This window comes from Silene latifolia, chromosome 10, assembly GCF_048544455.1.
Source record: "Silene latifolia isolate original U9 population chromosome 10, ASM4854445v1, whole genome shotgun sequence".
Lineage (NCBI taxonomy): Eukaryota > Viridiplantae > Streptophyta > Magnoliopsida > Caryophyllales > Caryophyllaceae > Silene > Silene latifolia.
This window is the reverse complement of record NC_133535.1, coordinates 33,097,399-33,104,108: the sequence shown is the minus strand read 5'-3', so window position 1 is coordinate 33,104,108 and position 6,710 is coordinate 33,097,399. Positions and strand designations below refer to the sequence as shown.

The 6,710-nt window shown below is 38.5% G+C and overlaps 1 non-coding gene across 1 annotated transcript; it reads left to right on the top strand.

The window, feature by feature from the left end:
- Positions 1–2,263: 2,263 nt before the first annotated feature.
- On the top strand, positions 2,264–2,370 carry LOC141609939 (small nucleolar RNA R71). Its single transcript, XR_012527841.1, has one exon. It is a non-coding gene; the product is annotated as a small nucleolar RNA R71 (small nucleolar RNA).
- The last annotated feature ends 4,340 nt before the right edge of the window (positions 2,371–6,710 follow it).

Genomic DNA, 6,710 nt, shown 5'->3' with positions numbered 1-6,710 from the left:
CAATTATCTTGATCAAAGTAAATAAAAATCCAAAGGTGACAAAAATGTAATACAAGAATTGAAATGCGAGTTAGGGAGTTAGAAATATTTACAAATGGTGGTTTAGGGAGGACTCCACCAAACTCTCATTCTTGATGAGATGTCAAGGGGGCATGTTCAAGGTGTCGTTGATGTTGCTCAACACCTTGAAAAAGTAATCAATAGCTTGTTCATTATTGTTATAGAGGTCTTCAATAGACCTTGGCCCTTGTTGTCGGTCTTGATCGATGGCATTGCCAATGTAGGGATTAAAAATCCCTTCAAATTCGTCGTCCCAAAGACCATAAACTTCATTAAGTTGATCATTGAAAATCTCTTGATTTGATGGAGACAACTCTCTCAATTTCTTCTCTTGGCCAATGAGGCCATTCTCTTCTTCTTTGATTGATTTTGATGAGCTTTGCAAGCTCTCCTTGTCATAATTCACTTGCTCTTTGAATGGGGCATCTTCAATTTTTTTCTTCCATTGGAGTTCCGATTTCTTCCTCTCATCCTTTCGGCTATAATGATCAATCATGAAACATGGTTCATGCAAACGAGGAGCTCTCATAGTCTTGTCAAGATTAAAGGTTATGCTTTCATCTCCCACTTCTAGAGTGAGCTCACCATGTTTCACATCAATCACCGCACCCGCGGTGTGTAGGAAAGGTCTTCCTAGAATGATTGGAATGTTGGAATCTTCCTCCATATCAACAATGACAAAGTCCACCGGGATGAAAAACTTCCCAATTCGTACGGGGACATCTTTCCATATCCCTAATGGTATCTTCGTCGATCTATCGGCCATTTGGAGTGTGATGTTGGTGCATTTAAGCTCTCCCATCCCCAACCTTTTACTCACCAAGTACGGCATGACACTCACACTAGCCCCTAGATCACATAAGGCTTTGTTGATCGTTGTGTCGCCAATGGTACACGGTATTGAGAAGCTTCCCGAATCCTTTAGTTTTGGAGGTGAACTCCCTTGAAGTATTGCACTACTCACCTTAGTGAAGGCGATAGTCTCAAGTTTCCGGATCGACTTCTTCTTTGTGAGGATATCTTTCATGTATTTCGCATAGGCCGGCACGTGATTTATTAATTCCGTGAAAGGAATTGAGACTTCCAAATTCTTCACAATTTCCATGAACTTTCCAAGTTGATCATCAAATTTGGGCTTGGCTTGACGACTTGGAAAAGGAAGTCTAATCATAATGGGCTCCTTCTCCTTGACCTTGTCTTCATTTTTCTTTGAACTTTCTTATTTTGATGATTCTCCATCTTTGGAGTTTTGCACAATTTCTTCCTTATCACTAGCTTCCACAACTTCATCCTCAACTTGCTTCCTTGGTGCTTCATACCTTGTACCACTTCTCAAGTGAATGGCACTAACCGTTTCATGTCTTGGGGGATTACTTTGAGGTGGTAATTGCCCCTTTTGTCTTTGTGAGCTTGAAGATGCTAGTTGAGTCAATTGTGTTTCCAACATATTGGTGTGAGCTAGGATGTTGTTGATGGTGGTTTCCTTTGCTTGACTATCTTTTTGCATTTGAGTGAAAAATTCTTGTTGATTCTTTTGCATTTGGAGGACCGCTTTTTGGACATCAAAACCTTGGTCATTTTGGTGATTGTATGGACTTTGATTTTGGTAACCTTGGTTTTGATTGTAAAAGGGTCTTTGATTTTGGTTTCTCATGGGTGGTGGAGTGTATGTTGTTTGAGGGTTTTGAACATTTTGGCTTTTGTATGAGAGATTTGGATGAAATTTGGTGTTTTTATTGTAATAGTTGGAATAAGGGGTACCACTCTTGTATGCTTGGAAAGCATTCACTTGTTCATTTGTTCCCCTACATTCACTTTGGTCATGTCCCAAAGTTCCACAATTCTCACATATATCCCACTTGGGATTGATGAAGATGCCGTCATGGCATTAACATGATGCTTTGGTGATTTTGAGACTTCTTCAAGTCTAGCCATAGCTTTTTCAAACTTCAAATTGATTGTGTCAATATGAGCACTAAGTTGAGCACCCAATTGAGTAACGGAGTCCACTTCATGCTTTCCTCCTCTAGTAGCCTTGCGAGGTCTACTATATTGTGAGTTATGGACCGCCATTTCCTCAATCTTGTTCCATGTATGATTATCATCAACTTCGGTGAACATTCCATTTGATCCCATGTTGAGAATGTTCCTTGAATCCTCATATAAACCGTTCCAAAATTGTTGTACCAAGAACCATTCGCTAAGTCCATGGTGAGGACATGAGCGACAAATTCCCTTGAACCGCTCCCAAGCTTCATACAAAGATTCTTCATCCCTTTGCTTAAAACCCGTAATTTGAGCTCTTAGCATGTTAGTCTTTTCCGGTGGGTAGAATGTTTTGTAGAAAGCTAGAGCCAACTTCTTCCAAGAATCTATTCCGAGAGTGGCCTTGTCAAGACCCTTCAACCATTGTTTCGCGGTGCCGATTAGAGAAAAAGGAAATAAGACCCATCGAATTTGGTCTTGAGTCACATCGGTTTGAGAGATTGCATCACAATAGTCGCAAAACGTTTCCATATGAGAATGAGGGTCTTCACTAGGCATCCCTCCAAATTGGCTCCTTTCGACTAATTGGATAAAGGCGGATTTGGCAATAAAATTTCCGGTTAGATGTTGTGGTGTAGGAGTACCATTGGGTAGGTTCTCCTCGGTGGGTACGGAGTGTGACGAGAATTTAGGCATTGTAGGTTGATTTTGTGGGGTATTGTGTAATGGGTTCTCCTCTCCTTCTATTGCGAAAGGGTTGATGAACTCAATAGTTGGTTGAACAACTTCACTAATACCTCTCAAATTCCTCCTAGCAAATCTCCTATTGTTCGTCAAGGTCCTTTCAATTTCACGGTCAAAAGGTAACAAATCACCTTGTGACCTTCTAGACATGCAAAATATCAAACAACTCGAAAACAATTAGAATAAACCTTGAGGAGTTTTACTTCCCCAAGGCGAAGAAAGACACAACTAATAACAATAAAAGGAAATCTAAATCAAGTAAACACCGTCCCCGGCAACGGCGCCATTTTTGATCAGTCCGTTTCGTGTTCACAATTAAAGGTGTGGTCGTTGGGTCACATCCGAATCAAAACATAATTTATAGCTTCACAAACAACTCTACAATTAGTAAAGAGGCAAGTAAAGGTCGGATCCCAAGGGACGGGTATTGAAATGAGATTTCTGTTGAAACTAGTGGTGTCTTAGGGGTGTCACAATTTGGGTTGATCTAGAAGGTCACTAACTAAAATAGCAATGAAAATAAACAAGTAAGATGAATTAAAAGGGGTGTAAACAATTGATTAAAAAGCACTAGGGTGTCATGGGATCATAGGTGAATCATGGGAATTGATCATACAAACATGTTCTCAAATTATAAGCAAGCAATTATTGTTGTGATGGATTGAGTTGGGTTATATCTTACAATCCTAGGAAAGTTTGGGTCCTGGAGCCGAATCGATTAGATTGTACAACACCTACAAGTCGATTTAGTCTTCCCTACTCAACAACATGCATGGTCTAATGAGACTCGAGTTGGGTTATGTCTTACAAGTCTCATTGAAAAGATAGGAGATGGTGGTAAATGCAAGGATTCATAGGCTTAGCATTTCATCAAATATAACATGTGCATGAGTTGAGATCAAAACAAGCAAGCAAATAAAACATGAAAGCATATTAATTTAAGCATGAATCATTCCCCATGTTGGTTTCCCCTAATCACCCATTAACCCTAGCTAAGAGACTACTCACTCATTATCATGTTGATCATGCTAGAAAGGTTGTCAATCATACCAACAAAATGAAACATGATGAATAAATGAAAGTAATTAACAATAATTAAAAAGGGATTAAGAGAATTATACCTACTAATGATTCCAATAATAAAGCAAAGATAAAAGAAGTACTTGATGCTTGATTGAGAGGTTGTCAATCTCCCAATAATAACCCAAATAATCTTCAATTACCCAAAATAAAGGATGAACAAAAGAGAAATTAAGGAAATAAAACTTGTGTTAGAACTTGATTAATTGTTGATTACAAAACTAAAGAGAGATTTGATTGATATTACCTACTCTAATTATTGATAAGAAGAACATGCTCTTCTAATTAGACTAATGGGGTATTTATAGTGGAAATTAGGGGGATGCATTAGGGTTAACTAAGGGCTAAACTAGTAATTACACTTTTTAGATTGAGCAGGGAGGAGCCGGTATTTTCCGAAGGAAGGGCTTCTTTCTTTGTAGCTTGGAGAAGACGAAACGCTACTGTAGAGGAATCCGAGCGGATCGGGTCGGGACGGGCGGATTTCGCGATGGAATCCGAGCGGATCGGGTCGGGACGGGCGGATTTCGCGATGGAATCCGAGCGGATTCAAGAGAATCCGGGCGGATTGTGGTGGCTAAACCCGAGCGTCTTGGTGGAAAACCGCACGGATTGTGCAGGTGGAGGACGGCCGGATTGTAGATAATCCGCACGGATTGTGCCTCAGCAAGACTTCTTCTTCTTTTCTTCCCTTTTCTCCATAAATTCCTTGGGGATTTCCTTGGGGACTCAAGGATCCTTTCTCAACATTGCTCATCTACTATCATATATACAAAGGCCTTCTAATCTTGTCTCTCCTTGATGCTTGGTCATTGAATTCGATCAATTTAGTCTCGTTTTGCCATGAAAATGCAAGATTCTTACTCCTTTCCTACCAAGGGATCAAAATCTCAAAGAATATGCAAAACAAAGAACTAAAGATAATAAATGACCCAAATATGCACTAAAAAGCATGGGAACAAGGCTAATTCGGGGGCTAAATATGCACTAATTATGGTCACATCAGGGTTTTTATATTTAAAACCGTTGTTAATAGTTTTAACAACGGGTTCCTTAAGAAAACCAACCGTTTTTAAAACCTTTTACAACGGACGCTTTAACAACGTCCGCTTTTTTATATAACAACGGTTTTTAACCGTTGTTATAGCCTGTATCTGTAGTAGTGATTGGTTGGCCATGAATCCTATGAAACCCCAAAATTCATCACAATTCATATGAAAGACTCTATCACAACTCATGTAATTAGCCAAATCACAAGTTTCAAGGTTCATGCCATCACATAATACACAACGTAATTCCCAATCGGAAAGGTTATGACCACAAGGCCAAACATAAGAGAAATAATTGTCAAAACTTGCAAGATAGTCATGAAATGGTTCGTTTTGATTTTGACAAATGTTAAAGGACGACATTATTAAATGCAAGAATATATATGCAAATAACTATTAACTAAAGATGCAAGAAATGAATAAACGACATGTTTTTTTTTTCAAATATTCAATTTTTTTGTTTTTGTTTTAATGAAAAAAGCAATAAAGCTCGATACCTAACTAGTAAAGTTTGGTAAGTCGAGGTCGAACCACAAGGATGGTGGGGTTAGGCTACAAGTCTATTGTTTAGTTTTAGTTTAGTCGGATGCAAAACATGTGAATGATTAATACGCTAACAAATTAGGCTAAAACAATAGATAAACACACACACAAAGACGGAAACAAGAGAGGAAAAAGCTAGGGTCTTCGGATTCGTCTAGGTAGGGAGAGGGAGATGCAAAAGTCTACGAGAATTGGGTCACGGTTTCGGTCAAGGAATCGAAGCTAGTTTCCTAGTCACCTTAAACTCACCATAAAACTTTTGTATTATGTCAAACTCATCACATACATGCTATCAAACACTCTTATTCACTCTCATGTAAAGAAATGTTAAGCAAAATTCAAAGAAAGCTATGATCTTTCATTCACCCATTTCATCGAACACCTTCAAAACAAGTATGTAAAGACTCGATTTTTAACCCATATTCAAATGTAAACAAATCATTATCATCCCTCATATTTACCCAAACTCCCTCTTTAACCCTAGACTACTTCTACTCAAACATAGTTAACACAAGCAATACACATACACCAATACTAATCATGCCAAACATGGTTAGCAACAAGATTAAACAAACAATATAAGATGAAATGAAAAATATGTAAACAATTGAAATAGAGTGAAATTAAGATAAAAAATATACCAACTTAAATTAAAGGAGAAACTTGGATTGAAAAATGGAGGATGAATGTCTTCTTGTCTTCCAAAATTACAACTCAAAATTTATTGTAAACTAATAAAATGAGAGAAATTTGAATACAAAGAACAAAGAAAGACTACAAATTTAATTAGGGAGAAATTGAGAGGGAAAATAAGATGGATTTTCTATATCTACCAACTACTCCTACTGTTTTGCTATTCTATTGATGAAGGCTGTCTAAATTCTGTCTGCCGTCTCAATGTTTTTTTTGGGGGAGGGTTGAATAATGTGGTCTGCCTATTGTTTCTCGCTTCTGAAAATGTGAAGCAGCTTCCCGTTGTCGCGCATGTGCAAACCTTGACCACTCGAGTAATGGCCCAATGCATAAATATCTCCACCAACTAACAAGCAAAACAAGGACCAAATTATGGCCCAACAAATGAGTCAGGGGTGAGCAAAACCGGTTAACCGAACCGGATTTGAAAACCGGTTCGATTACCGGTTTTCAAAAACAGGGTTTTTCCCAAATCGAAACCGCCCCGGTTTTAAACCGGTTAACCGGTTTTTTAGCAATTTAAAAGCCGGATCCGAAAACCGGTTACCCGGATCC